Here is a 16,071-nt window from a genome sequence, read left to right as displayed (position 1 = left end):
GAGAGTAACACTGTTTCTAGAGAACTGTTACATCTTCATCTTCAATATGGATAAACAACAGACATATTGATTGATCAGATTTATATTTTAGTTTTAATGTGAATTTGTTTTTTTGAATGTGAAACTAATAGTTTTGGTGTCACTTATGATTCATCACCATTACTAAGACATTAAATTCCACCTGTACTATAAATAATTCTTTAGCAGCACTGAGTAAAAATGCAGGTACAAATACAGGTATTTTATACAGGTACAGGCATGCTAACTTTACACATAGAAGGGCTTCTTTGCAAGTCAGGTTGGATAAAAGCCTTTGCTGAATGAAATAAATGGATATGTAAATCCTGTCCATGACAATATCTCTTTTCAATCTAACCACTGAAATGTGTGCTGTAAAGCAATAAAAGGGTGTGGGATTTTGAATAAAGCCAACCATTTCTGTTGCTTTCGCAGGACTGACTGCATAATGTCTTGCCGTCTACCGTCTCACCTCCAGCAGGTCTCAATCGGTGATTATAACACCCATAAATAAACACTCGGAATGCAGTAAGACTTGCTTCACTTTTAAGAAGGACGAAGACAAATGCTGAGTCATGCAATATAAAGAGTCGGAAATGCATTAATGACATTAGTCCCTGTGTTCTTCACCTCTCGGCTGGGGTTACACAGGAGGAGTTGGTTTCAGATTGTGTTATCTTTTCTTCTTTGTTGCTGTTTGAACAGGGGGTGATATTAAATTCATTTAATGAGGTGGATTAATGCCCAAATTGAAATCTGGCATGTGGGATTGGCCTCTGTTAATGGTGGCGCACACAGCTGACAGCAAGCCATTCACAGTGTGGTGCTTTACGAGAGAACAACTGCCCCCCTGAACAGATCTATGTCTGGGTCACCATTGGCTGGTTACCCTCATCCCAGACCCTGGCCCTTTCTGGATCAGCTGCTTTAAAATTTGTTAATGCGCGGCTCACATTGATGAAAGCGATTTCAACACTATGCATCAGTACCCTGGACATCACACACACCAGACACAGCTGATGGTAGAAATCACAATGATGTTCCCCACACACACACCACCGCCACAATATCTACCAATAGATTTGGCAGACTTCCCAGTTTAATGTTGACTACATGCCTACAGCCTTTCCCTCATTGAGCTTAAATTCTAATTCTTGAAACCTATATCCCTAAAATTTTCTGGTCATACCTGTACTTACTAGTTGCAAAGGGAAAGAGAGACCGTCTGCTGAGCCATTGCCATGGCTCACTGCTGTTTACAACACTGTGTGCTGCTTCTCCTTGTGAAGCATTTTTTTTTTTATCAAGGGAGGTGTGGCATTGCTCTATCTCCAATAGCATCACAGCGTTGCCAGGTTGGCACTGCGCACCAGCTTTTCTTGTGTGTGTGTACACTGTGTCAGATTGGCTGGGCTGCTTTGAGGAGTTGGATGGATGCTTCTTCATTTTTCCTGTCTTGTTTCATTTAAGCCAGGATGCTGATTTGGGAATAGGATCATGCTCTAACAACACGTCTTTGGCTAAATCGGAGAATTATGAGTGAAACAGGGAACACATTGCTACCTCTCAACACACTAATTTCTACGTCAAAAAGAATTGTCCCGTAATTTTTGTGTCAGAAGTATGACAACACTCCTCCAATACAACTACGACCACAGAGGCAACAACTGGTGACAGCAGGGGATGAAATCCCCTCATGTCCCACCAGTGTTGGCTCACCAGGTTCAAATTACTCTCACGCTGTGCCAGACCCTTTTCGTGTGACATGACAGTGTGTACAGTGGGATTACACATATCGATGCCACATCATGTTTAATAGATATCACCATATCACCTCAGGCCGACTCCGGCACATTGTTGCAGGTGAAGCTTGTTACATCAGCATGAAATTTGAGACGTGGTCAAGCAAAACCTAGTTGCCATCACAAATCCTTGATCGGCGTCAAATTTGTGATTTATCAGCAATCGCCAATAACTGTTCGAAGATTCTCATTGGGCACAGGGGGGACACGGGATCTGTAGAAGAGACAATCTCTTGCCATTTGCTTGACTCATATTATATTCTTTTAGTGTGTGTTTTAGGAAGTAATTATTCCTGGATTCTTTAAGTGATGCGGTGGAACACTTGGGAGAAGGGGTGGTGGGTTGTGCACTTTGTTGTGTAGTAAGAATCCTTTAGAGCTGTTCACAAGACAGAAAGTTGTGTAGTCTAAGACTTAAACTTTGCAAGTGAGGGCAGGCTGCACATTGGCAAGAAAACTGCATGATGCACGTCTGTTCACAAACACTCAAAACTCTCATGCTTGCTGTTCACCTCCCACTAAGATCCAGTCCAGCAGACTCGAGACTAGATAACGGCCATACCCTTAGCCCATTTTATGTAAGGTTTCTCCAGTGTGGAAGTTTATGAAGAGTGCTTGAAGTAATTCATGTATATGAGAAAATAAACATCTAGTTCTTTGAAAAGGGTTTTGAATGTATCAACAAAAAAAAGTTGAAGTTAACAGCATGGCTTTAAAAAAGTTTGCAACAAATCAGTTTTAAAATTGACAGCATTTACAGCATTTATCAGACGCCCTTATGCTCTGGATACAATCAGTATTACAGGGACAGTCACCCTGGAGCAATTTAGGGTTAAGTGTCTTGCTCAGGGACACAATGGTAGTAAGTGGGATTCGAACCCGGGTCTTCTGGTTCATAGGCGAGTATGTTACCCACTAGGCTACTACCTACCACAAATTTTCTTATCTAAAAGAAAGAGAAACTGTTTTGCTAGTTTGGCTCAAGTTGGATTGGATGAAATGGCTGGGATGAAACTCTTTGAGTGACAATTGTGACAATTGACCAAGTGACAATTCAGTATTTGGCTCAGAGGCAGTTTCAACGTGCTGGTTCAAAGAGGAAAAGGAAACCCTGGACGTGCATTAATGGCAGAATATTAATGTTTTATATTGGCACACAAAAATATATGGAGTTGTTTTTAACCAATAGTCAATTGGTTAATGGCGTATTAGTCATGGCGTATTGATATATTGGCATTGGAGTGTTGCTGTAGCAGGCATGAAGCAATTACCCACTATTATTCATTTATGGCCATGAGTTCCCACAAGTTTGCCATGAGGACAGTGCGGCAACGTCTGATCTTCTGCAATAGCACTGGCTGAGATATGGAGAGAGAGAGCATTGCAGAGGGGTCGAAACCAATTATCTGTAAGCAGCTCTAGAGAAGCCATTTTCCCTCCCTGAGTCGGTGTATACATTATCCATGCTTGGAAGCTGCACATTGATGCCTTACATATATTTAATTTCATACATTTTAAGTATATTTCTGACCTTCTTTCAGAAAGTGCCTTACAGTATTAATTTAATGAGTCAAGGTGTTTGACTGCTGTAATGATACACCCAGGGACTTCTGATAAGGGAATAATTGGCAGCATTGTGTGGCCTTCACAAAACAATGTTTCTTTTCAACTCAATTTTCAATTGCACAACGGAAACAGATATGGATGTGGAGAATGCGACGATATGCTATTAACTAAATGTGAAACACCATCTCAGCACTACTTAATCGATGCAGGTAATTTAAGAAACTACTCAGACACTTCTGCTTGCAGAGTAAACATAAATTGCTTTTTTATGTGTAATCTCATTGACATGTCGACAGCTCTCCCAGTTCCAGACCATTAAAGTAAACAGAAAAAAAATGATATGTATGTAAATGGATACACCTGCATACAAAAATTCTATGTTGCAATTGAATGTTGTGTTCTGTCTCTTTAAAAACTTAATTGAATTTTAGAAAACCATTTTCAATGATCTTAGTACATCTGAAAATAGTTGCACTAATTAAAGTAGCAATACAACAGCATCATTAGATGTGGGCTCAACTACGTTATTATTTCAAACTTTGTCAGCGAAGAAAGGGGTGGTGGGTTGTGCACTTTGTTGTGTAGTAAGAATCCTTTAGAGCTGTTCACAAGAAAGAAAGTTGTGTAGTCTAAGACTTAAACTTAGCAAGTGAGGGCAGGCTGCACATTGGCGAGAAAACTGCACGATGCACGTCTGTTCACAAACACTCAAAACGCTCATCCTTGCTGTTCACCTCCCACTAAGGTCCAGTCCAGCAGACTCGAGACTAGATAACGGCCATACCCTTAGCCCATTTTATGTAAGGTTTCTCCAGTGTTGAAGAGTGCTTGAAGTATTTCATGTATAATCAAAGAGGGAGGCAGTTAATGAAACTGCTTCCTTCCAATTAGTGTAGCACTTTATGTATGTTTATTCCCTTTGTTCTAAATGAAATGAAAATGCAATACAATGAGATGTAGAGTATAAATAATAAAACAAGCGTTGCTTTCTGAGATTTGGAAGCACCTTTTTATTAATGCGATATTAGCATCAAAAAATAAAATATATTTTAAAAAGTAGAATTTCTGGATATGGTTATGTTTTAATGGACTCTGTGAGTAAATAAGCATGGTTCTTGGCCCCTGAGAAGATATAAGCCGACTTTGTTCCCTTCTCCCGCTCACCCCTTTTCATCTTCTTCCCTTTTTTCCTGCGAGGTTGTCTTTCTCACTTGATATCTCTCGCCCTCTAAGACGCCTCTTCAGTGGCCTATTGATGAGCTGTGTGGGAATGCAGGGATCCGGGCTGAAAGGAGAATCACGGCCCGGCTCACGCTCCTGCCTCCTACCGTTCTTTATCAGCTCTGCCGAGCCAGTCGGGCTGCCGTTATTGCCAAAGCGTCAATCACAGCACATAATCAGTCATGAATATGCAAAGTGCTCGCAACCGATGTGTCGTTTACATGCAGAGAACATGCTCTGAAGGGGGCCTGTGAAGAAATGTCGCTAGAACACTTGCACTGGCACAAGACGGCCCCAGTGAATATGGAAGTAGGTCAGGGGTGAAAAGAAGCCGCCCAGTTCTTTTTAAAAATGGCCTGTCTCTAATTTTGTTACCAGCCTAAAGAATTCAGAGGCTGAAGAGGGGATGGTAAAAGCGAGACAGAAAACGGTGATGGAGGTGACAGAGAGCGAGGGATCGAGAATGACAGACAGAGTGAGACGAAGGTCTCAGGCTCAAACAGTGTCTTAACAAATTAGCTCTGGCTCAGGCTCCAGGAAATCTCTGAGTGAAACGATAAGATCTGTACTGTGTGATAAGCGGAAAAAGAAAAAAGACATAAAGAGAAAGAGAGTGAGCAAGAACTGGAAAGCAAAAAAAAAAAAAAAGAAGTGTGGCCTGGAAAATTAACATCATCAGTAGTTAATAATGCTTAATTTTTCCCCCCATTAGAGCGAGCTTGCGCCACTCTTCCTGGTCAATGAGACTTTTTCCTTCTGATGCAGGCAGAAATAGCACCATATGCATGGCCCTCTGGAGTGTAATTGGTGGACGGAGGAGCTGCACACGTCGAGTTCTCAGAGCCAGGAGTGCTAATGGCAGCAGCGGAGTTCGATAACAGCTTTCCCCCAAATCCTCAATTTATCTCCACACTGGGTTTGTTCAGTCTGATCTTACATGACTATCTGTTTAACCTTTCGACTATGCAGACTAAGTCTACATATGTCGTCTGGCGCTATGCAGAGATATGCATCAGTGTCTGGTGTGTGAGAGGGCGTAATATTTCATTTCCACAGTGGATTTGCCAATGGGTTTTAGCTCCGGATGTCGTGTTTATGTCTACTCTAAAAGAGTATTTTCTCCCCAATTTTTTTTAATTTTCTTTTTCTGTCTTTCACTCCTTTGGTTCTCCTCACAACGTTTCCATGACAACCACTGTCAGGTCCAGAGAAAGTTTTTATTTAATATATTTTTACCCCGCCTGCGTCTGATTCTGACTGTATTTGATGGGGTGCAGATGAAAGGCCTGTCTGGAGAAGCTGACGCTTTATTATCTTTTCACTGGCATGACACGGAAACTCATTTTGCCTTTGATAACCCTTTATTGTATCTCATGATACGTACACGGCTTGCATATTATTTCCCTGTGTAAAAGTTGTCCAAGGATCCCGACAGTAAACACAAGTTGTGGTTTATTTATGGTTTTTACTTGTTGAGTTAGAGTAGTTTGAACTACTATCACATTTCAATGGGTTCACTTTAGAATCTGCTGTGTAAAGTATTGAATTGTAGTCATGTTACTTTATTGAATAATATTTTACTCTATGTTGTTAGTTGCTGATCACAATGAAATGCCAGTGGCGGTTTTAGAGTTTTAATTACAATGTATGCAGAAGTTTGTTGAAATTGTCTGTGCATACTTAATTTCCACTGATCACCTTTACTGATGGCACGGTTAATTCGGGTTGATTAAAACCTAATTCTTTTTTTTTTTTTTTAATCAGCCAAATTCAGCAGGTTCATTGATTATATTGTATACACTGGCCATGCATTCAGACACTTAATGACAGAAGCTTCACGAGAACCTCCTTTACATGGTTTTGATTTGACCACTGGTTCTACTGGGATGTGCAAAGATGTCAATTCTAATTTGGCATTGGCTAATTACAGCAGATCTGTTCCACTGTAATTTGCAAGTCTTCCAAACCTTGGCTGGCTCTACACTTGACAAATAAGATGGGTAACATTTTTTGGTACCAGTTCCAGGACTTATTACTTATTTTGGCAAAAACATACATGTTATAGGTTTTCATGCAGTGAGGATCTTCCAAATGTTGCTTTTACAACATTGACTTTTTTGGATCAATGAAATATATTAAGTGATAATTGCAAAGGTCAGATATTGACTACCTTGGCCAAAGAGCGACACCTTATGACCCATAATGATCCAGCAGTACTCTTACTAATCTGCCAGTCTCACTTATCACAGGGGCAACTGGGCATGTGTTTATATGTGTTATTGCTCAGAAGCCCTGATCAATAACATTTGAAGAATGTTGGTGTGTGGAGTGGAAAGCACAGGAGAGAGATAGAGTTGGAGCTGTAGTTTGAATGGTTAAAACTAATCAATATTAGTTGAGGTGGCTGCAGAAAGGGATTTTTTGACCACCGAGGTGAGCAAGTGAGAGAAAGGAGAGACATGACTGCAATTTCAGTTGTTAAACTGGACAACATGGCGCACTTTCTCCAGCCAACTGGGTGAATGCGTGATGGTATTATCAAAGCCAGAGGTGGTCATGACCCCTCGCACAGTTCTAGGAATGTGGGAGCTGTGTGGTAGTAGCCCAGTAGTAGCCTACAGTGGTAGTAGCCTAGTGGGTAACACACTCGCCTTTGAACCAGAAGACCCAGGTTCAAACCCCACTTACTACCATTGTGTCCCTGAGCAAGACACTTAACCCTGAGTTGCTCCAGTGGGACTGTCCCTGTTACTACTGATTTAAAGTCGCTCTGGATAAGAGCGTCTGATAAAGGCTGTAAATGTAAAAGTAATCTGTGTGACAGCGTTATACTCTGAATTCATTTGTCTGTCTACTTGCCTGTCTATGTCTTTGAGGCACACTGCAGAGTCACGGCTCTTTCTAATGTACTGTACTGTGCTCTACTGTAACAATCTGTGGCCTAACTAATGATCATCTGGTAGTCCATGTGGCGAAGTGTTTATCATTAGCGACGTGCGAGACTGGAACACTACGCTTGGCTGCATCTTTTGGGAGTCTTGAAATTTGATGTCCGTAGGCTAATCTGTGGATTTAGAGCTCTGTGTGTATATGTGCATGCAGTTTGCCATGTCTTGTCACCAAAATGATAATAAAAAAAAACTTCCTTCAAACATCTACGCAATGTAAACAGCCTGAGGCGCCAGCCCCATTGTGTGTGCTGCCCGGTGTGGCAGATGGGAAAGGAGGGACGATAGCCAGGCCCTCAATATCCCAACAGCCTACCGGTCATGATGCCAGGCCTCTGGGCATTGCCCGACACTTGCGCCTCTGGCAGTGTCCCCACCCTGATGACATGGCAGGATTCACCCAGAAAAATACCATAAAGCCTGCTTGGGTTTAACAGGGATGTCTTGTGGTCTAGTGTCATTACAACCAGCCACAGGAGAAGCCTTGTCTCCCTCTGTCTGGTCTGGTTTGTGTGCTCTTGTGTGGGATGGATTACTTAGCAGCCTGGGTATTGGACAGGACATCATCTCAGATTCCCTTTCAGAGAGGTTCTCCAAGACCACAGAGCAATGCTGGAGGACTTTGCTTTCATCACATTGTACCATTTAAAGGGCAAGTGTGATTGGAATTCATTGGCCGCTTTCTAATCACAGACTGAACTATGTACTGTTTATTCTGTCTGAGAAAAAATGAGATTTTGTACTTTGAAACCAAAGAACAGTTGGCTGAGAACTCCTGAAAGTTCTCAGTGGAAAGTTACGTTTTTATGTTAGCAATGCAAAAAGCAAAAAATGTTATATTCCCAAGTCCCTCATTCTAAATGTTCAACAGGCCAATAATGGGCAGAGGTCTGCATCATCGATCTGTACCTAATTAATGACAATGATGATAAATAATGATGATTAATTATACAACAGTTTCAGGCTGAATAACACAATTTTGGACCAAATCTGGACCATCTGCTCCAAGACCATCTGCTTTGCTACAGATGTGGCCAAAAGATTCTTGCTGTAGGGTTTTGAGGGAGATGTGCCCCATTTTGATCTACCTAGTAGGAGGTTCTCCACCCTGGCTTATGATTAAAATGAATTTCTGATGATCCTTCCACAAAACAAGTTTGTCCAGAGCTGAACTCACAGTTCTAGGTTACATGATGTCACCACAGGTTTGTTGTAGCTTTTTCACTAGCTCCATCCATCAGTTGTCTTCTTCTCCTCATATGTGTGTGTGTGTATATATATATACCTTAATCTAGAGCACAGCATGGCAAAACGCCTTGAAGCAACAGCAAAAAAAAATAATTCTCTGGATTGCGCTGGCGAAGCCCACACCTTCCTGTGAATAATTTATCCCTGCCATGTCACGCTCTGTGCCGACCTCTCCGAGAGCTCGCTTCAGAATGATAATTTATTGTAATGTGGCAACGTTGACCTGCTGTTTGTTGGTTAAAACAACACTGCATAAATTATGCCCTCCGCCGCTGCGAGCGGACTGTGCCACAGCATAGCCTAACGGTCATGTTTATTTCATACCCAACTGCTTGGTTCCAACAAAAACAATAAGAACAAGAGGAGGGGGAAAAAGATGGGACGAACCAGCCCTTTATCCCCTATTTTTCCACGGGAGAAAAAAAATGATGTCACCTCCACATTTCTGTGGCTGTGAACAGTTACACAACACGAGAGCTCCACGTTTCGCGGTGACACAGAGAATATTGTTTTCTGTGTTATGCTTGCTGCACTGAGCTCTACTGCACCATATGGGGAGAGAGAGGCCGCATATTAAGATCACGAGCAGTCTCGGGGGCTACTTTTCAATTCCGTTTGATGGCAGAGCTCTTACCTTATCCAAAGCATGTACCAAAACATACGTTTAGATTTTTGGGCCTCTTCCTTCTTCCTGATTTATTCAAACACACACACACAGACACACGCAAAGACACAGATCAATGTTGTACTATAATCAGTGCGCAGCTTAGAGCCGATGAGGCCCCTGATCATACATGTGATCAGGATAATGATGCCAGTCTGCTACCGTAAGCTTCTCTCTCTCGGTTTTCTCCCTCTGGCTTTGCTCGCTGCTTTTTTTTTTTTTTTGAGTCTGCTTGCCAGGATGGAGGGACTGACTGCATACGTTGCCCACCCTATCAACAACCAGGCTGAGAGGTGCGGCGCTGGAGATAAGACCGCCTCAGACTAAAATGTTTTCCCCCACAACGTCTCTGATCCAAGGCACACGCTTCCACGCTTTGGAGATTTCTTGTTTACCACTTTATGAATATGAATGTGCTCTATAATTAATAAACCTTTAATATTAGTTTTTTTTCTAATTTGGCAAATAGCACAGAACTGGGAAATTGGTAAATTGCAAAATGCAAAATGCTGATTGTTTGAATGCATGCTGGATGTTTGGACGATGGGATAATTCAGGCTCTATGTCTGTGCCCTGGCCCAGATGTCGGTATTCACAGAAGCTGCCACTCATTTCACAAATCATGCCTGGAAAAAATGGAGCCAGAAAGGGGTGAAAATTGAGCGAGAAAGAGAGAATATGCAGATTTACATCCGTTTCATATGCTAACACAATTCTACAATTATATAATTTCAGACAGCCAACCTATTCACTGCATTTTTTTTTCTCCCTGGGTAATTCATATCATTTAGTGAAAACTTCTGGCACTCACAGGCCATTTGCTCTCTGCCTTTCTCTCTTCCCCTTTCCCTTCCTCTATCGTTCTCTGGCTATCTCTCTCTTTTTTCAATCTTTCTCTTCCTCCGTTGCATGGAACGGATACAGTCATTTCCCCGGAAGCTGATTTTTCTCTGCCCTCTTATCCATCCTCCGTCGGCCATGAGTAAAAATGAGACCTAGTGGCTGTCTCTCTCGGTGCTGTAAAGGCCCTGACAGCCCTGCTAACTGCTTTGCTGCAGGTGGTGGGCTGTCAGACGACTGAGCTAGAGGTTACCAGGCATAATTATTTTGATACGGGTAACTGTTCTCTTTAAGTTTTGAAGCGAAATCCAGTCTGAACCCTTTAGCTTCAGGTACACGTACAACTCCTCATTATTCTGCATTTGAGTACAAACGTATTTAATTTTATCTGACAAGAGTGGAGATAGACGACAAGAAGCAAGTTGGAAACTTTGTCTGCCTCCAGACTACTATGATTTTGTGTACTATGTCGCGTTGATAAATTATTTCAGGCTGCATTTGTATTGGCCGTTCAGAAGATGCAGGTAGGAGCAGCACACACACTGTGTGATGGTTGCCTGTAAGGTTACAACAAATGGCATTTTTAAAACTCTCTCATAGTTTGATGTAAGACTACCATTGTTTCACAACTGTCCATGGTCATGACAGCCCATGGTCATGCTGTGGTCAAGGACGATTTAACGGTTTATTATTATTCATAACTCAGTTGGAATTGATTCAGTAAGTGGTGGGAATGAATGCATGGAATGAGTTATTGGGATTCTGAGAAGTCAAGCAGATGGGTCAACAGTTTTATCAAATGTCACTGATTTACAGCTGACAGAGTACAGTTTGCACCCATGGTTTTGAAAAATTAAGGGATATTGGCCCTCTTTTAGGAAATGCATGATATTGAGCTGGGCTCTCCAACCATGACCCTGGAGGGCACTAGCCATGCACACATTAGATCTTTCCTTTTTCCATATGATTTAGCTTGGGCGTAGCATTAAGTTAGGAGACTGTCATGGCGACGCAGGGCAGGGAGGACACAAACGCTGGACTCGGGGAAATCTAATAACACATGGTACATGGCACGAGAGCAGAACCGGGTAACAGAAATGTTCATACAGGAAGATTTAGAACATGGTACAGAGGAAAGACACGGCACACCAGGAAAACCTGGCCTGGAGCGCCAGGTAATGTTTGGATCATTACGGAGACAGTAAATGTCAGTAAATGCCTGGTTCAGTCACGGATGATCTGAAATATAGTTTTAGCACAATACGTATACTTTCATTTATGTATTTTTATAATTTACTTGACACAAATGCCTTTTATTTATTTTATTTCAAGTTGTGTATTGAATTTTGAATGAATTTACCACTTGAGATGCTGCAATATTGCTGTATAAACATTAGATAGTTCTGCTACTGATTCTGTCCAAACATGTGTGGCACCACACTGTCTGTTTTCCCTTTGGTGTCATTTGTACTGCTGAAGCCTCTATAGTCACCTCCATCCTCCGGATTCTTTTGAGTTACAGTCACAAGAAGCAGCTAGATCTTAAATTGTCCAGTGCATGCCAGGTTCTCTTGTACCTGCAGCTTGTATGCCAGATGTTTGGAGTAGGTTAGGGGCCCCAGCAGCTCTCTGGTCTTAAGTAATCCCCATCCTCTCCTTGCCTCGGTGCCCCAGAGCACTGCTGTAGCAATGGCATGTGTGAATGCAGCTGGCATCTGCTCATAGATCCATACAGTGGTGCATGAGCCTGAGGCAGAGTGATGGGATAGCTAACAGGAGCCCATTCTTATAGCCGATCACCTACCAGACTGCAGAACCAGAGGATGCTGCATGTGGACCCAATAGCACACACACACACACACACACACACAAACACACTCACACACACACACACACACACACACACACTTGATTGCAAAAGAGTAAGGGGTTAAGGGTTGAGTAGCAGACTTTGGTTGGTGATATGATGGGACTTCACTTCTAGGAAGTGCCTCTAGGAACATGATTGGCTTCTTCAAATAGATGAGATACCTAGCCAGCTGTGATTGGACAAACAAAGGTATAAAAAGCACTCCAGTCAGCCATGAGTTCATGAGCTCATACAGTCTTCCGTCACTCCAGTAGTTCGGAATAACCTACAGATAGACGTAAACGTAATGGGGCATCAGTCTGAATATGGTCGCACCTATTCATTTCTCTACTGTTTACCCACAGTTTGCAGATTGGTTCTGGTCCATGGCTGGTCCGAGGCACCCTGCTCAATGGGAGGAGATTATGCTGCAAGCTGTCTTATGATGTGTTGAAAGTTTAATGCAGCTCAGAGCATAATGTGCTATCTGTTGTAAAAAACGCACATGAAGACCATGTGGTGTTGGAGAAGAGAATAGAGTGTGTAGAAAAAACTCTTTCTCCCTCCACACAGAGCACTGTATTTAACCACTCCAATTTGATGTTACCTGGCAGAAAGAGGCATGGCACAACAGAGGTTAAAAATGAACAGTTTCTAATTTATTAACACCGGTAAATAATTATTGTAGTTACATGTGAATATTGAATGTAAAAAGGTACCAAGGTTATAGAGAAAGTAAACATGAGAAGAAAGAGTAAAGAGGGAGAAGAGAAAGAGAAGGGAAGATAAAAGTCCCAGAAGCCTTCCGGCTTCTGAGGGAAAACCCCCCCTGAGCAAGATAGCTCAGAGGTCCCTTTTCCACATGTGTGCAGACATTTATACCCCTGGCCTACAGGAAGTTGTCACTGGCCTACAGGAAGTTGTCACTGGCCTACAGGAAGTTGTCACTGGCCTACAGGAAGTTGTCACTGACCAATCAGAACCTGTTGTTTCTGATGTCACGCCCCCGGTGCCTCCCATTTGGTGAAGACAAAGAGGGTGGGCGGTCCTGACGGCTGATACTTCGCACGTTGATGTCGGACAAAGGCATGTAAAAACCGGGGTGTCGAATCTTCACCCTCAACCATCGACACAGGAATGTTACACTTCCCCCTGCAGACATCTGTTATGCAATGCAAAAACAGGCTCCTGCGATGTCCATTCTTACAGACGGCCGGTTGATCCCCTGGGGCACTCGAGTATTCAGGGTCCATGGGGATCACAATTGGGTCATGATTGTGTATCTGCTTGCTTCCTGGTCAGTCGGGAATTCAAATGTAGCCGATAGTTGTGGTTCTGTGTCCTTTGTGATCCTCAGGCATCTGAGGTCACCCTTGTAGGGAAACCTGTCTTCTTGGCATAGATCAAACACAGCAGCATACATAGAATATTCAACTGGATCCAGGGCTTTTCACACTTGGTTGGGTTCTTTGTCTGGAGTGTGATGAGGTTTGCATACAGATTGTGCATGTAGAAAAACAGTGTTCATCGTACATTAAAACCAAACCAGGAAAACAAATGACAACAATGATCAGATACTGTAATGCAAAAAACATGTAAATATAGTGGGAGGCTTAAAATGATATCAGGGAATTCATAACTCTGCGAATTTGCATCGGCTTATCAAGTCTAATCAACAACAGTGGCTGGGAAAATAAATACAAATAAATAAATAAAAAAGTCCCGCTTGTTGCCATGTGATTGGAGAATTACACCTTTATTAGGGAATTCATAACTCTGCGGATTTGCACCGGCTAACGAAGTTCAATCAACAACAGTGGCCGGAAAAATAAACACAAATAAATAAAAAAGTCCCGCTTGTTGCCATGTGATTGGAGAATTACACCTTTATTAGGGAATTCATAACTCTGCGAATTTGCATCGGCTTAACGAAGTTCAATCAACAACAGTGGCCGGAAAAATAAACACAAATAAAATCCCGCTTGTTGCCATGTGATTAGAGAATTACACCTTTATCACTAAAAGCTATTATTTGAGATTATGGCATTGTTGAGGTGTTCAGAAAGAGAAACAGTTTCACATAAATTTAAATTCTGATCCTAAACATGTTGATCATACTGAACATGAATTTAAAATAAAAACATTTAAGTTTAACAGTGCAATTTCCAATCCCTGATCAGTTATTATCAAATTGTTCACCGTGGGACATGGTTTATGATGTTCAATGTAATACCAGTAATCTAAAATGTCACAAATCCTGGTTAACAGTTTGGTTTGTGGGTTCATCTATTGTGCCAGCCATATCTACATGCCACATTGTAAGTGATACAGTAATTAGTCTATGTTCATTTTATACCTTGTCGGAGTGGATCTGGATTTAGAAATGCCTCGGTTTCTACGGTCCCGGGCTTTTAGGATATGTAGATCCTTTTTATTTAAATTAAAGCACATAGATTCTATTCTTCCCTATGCAGTAAAATTCAGATAAAAGAGACTTACGGTCACAGATCCACATCCGAGCAAAGGTATCACGTCGGGGTCACCATTTGTAAAAAACGCACATGAAGACCATGTGGTGTTGGAGAAGAGAATAGAGTGTGTAGAAAAAACTCTTTCTCCCTCCACACAGAGCACTGTATTTAACCACTCCAATTTGATGTTACCTGGCAGAAAGAGGCATGGCACAACAGAGGTTAAAAATGAACAGTTTCTAATTTATTAACACCGGTAAATAATTATTGTAGTTACATGTGAATATTGAATGTAAAAAGGTACCAAGGTTATAGAGAAAGTAAACATGAGAAGAAAGAGTAAAGAGGGAGAAGAGAAAGAGAAGGGAAGATAAAAGTCCCAGAAGCCTTCCGGCTTCTGAGGGAAAACCCCCCCTGAGCAAGATAGCTCAGAGGTCCCTTTTCCACATGTGTGCAGACATTTATACCCCTGGCCTACAGGAAGTTGTCACTGGCCTACAGGAAGTTGTCACTGGCCTACAGGAAGTTGTCACTGGCCTACAGGAAGTTGTCACTGACCAATCAGAACCTGTTGTTTCTGATGTCACGCCCCCGGTGCCTCCCATTTGGTGAAGACAAAGAGGGTGGGCGGTCCTGACGGCTGATACTTCGCACGTTGATGTCGGACAAAGGCATGTAAAAACCGGGGTGTCGAATCTTCACCCTCAACCATCGACACAGGAATGTTACACTTCCCCCTGCAGACATCTGTTATGCAATGCAAAAACAGGCTCCTGCGATGTCCATTCTTACACTGTTGACTCAGATTAAAGTCTGCAGTAACAGATTTGAGGACAGAAAAAAGTTATGATGTGTGTGTTAAGTGAGGCGTAAGGTGTTTTAAGGAATTATGCAACACTTCTGACATGAGGTAGCCATGCGAGCTCCTAATGTTACATGAAGGCCTGAAATGCCTTTTTCTAGGTTGAATAATGTCAATTTCAGGGTGAGTGTAGTTCACATGATACCTTATAGCATTTTGTATTGACCGAAAAATGTGCCATCATCTTGCATCTGTGGTCCAGACATTATTATACAATATTGAATGTTGTAATCAATATTGTTACCATGTAGTCTGCACTAATACAGTGACATAATATAGTGATATTTTATGTCAAGTCACCTAGTTCTAGGTCCATTATTTTAATTTGGCCTTTAAAGCTTGTACATTTCTTTATTAGTGCTACACTGAATCGATCTTAATTAATACACTGACTTGTGTGCTCAATTTAATTTATATTCTGGATTTAGTGCATGGTTATTGTGTTATGGTGCATCATTATTTCTACTCCTGGATGTTGCTGATGGTTACTCAAGTTTGTCCTCACCTAATGGCTTCATTTACGAGAGATTCTGACAGGTGGGATCCCTCAGCCGAGTGCTCGATGCGCGGCAAAGGAAGTGG

General features: G+C 42.0%; 1 protein-coding gene across 3 annotated transcripts in view; it reads left to right on the top strand.

Moving 5' to 3' along the window:
• The window catches only part of sgcz (sarcoglycan zeta), a 185,065-nt gene that overhangs the window by 45,451 nt on the left and 123,543 nt on the right, over positions 1 to 16,071 (top strand). The gene's annotated exons all lie outside the window — the stretch shown is intronic.

The sequence above is a fragment of the Denticeps clupeoides genome, chromosome 4 (assembly GCF_900700375.1).
Source record: "Denticeps clupeoides chromosome 4, fDenClu1.1, whole genome shotgun sequence".
Classification (NCBI taxonomy): Eukaryota; Metazoa; Chordata; class Actinopteri; order Clupeiformes; family Denticipitidae; genus Denticeps; species Denticeps clupeoides.
The sequence above is the reverse complement of the archived record's forward strand: the minus strand, read 5'-3'. Positions and strand labels throughout refer to the sequence as shown.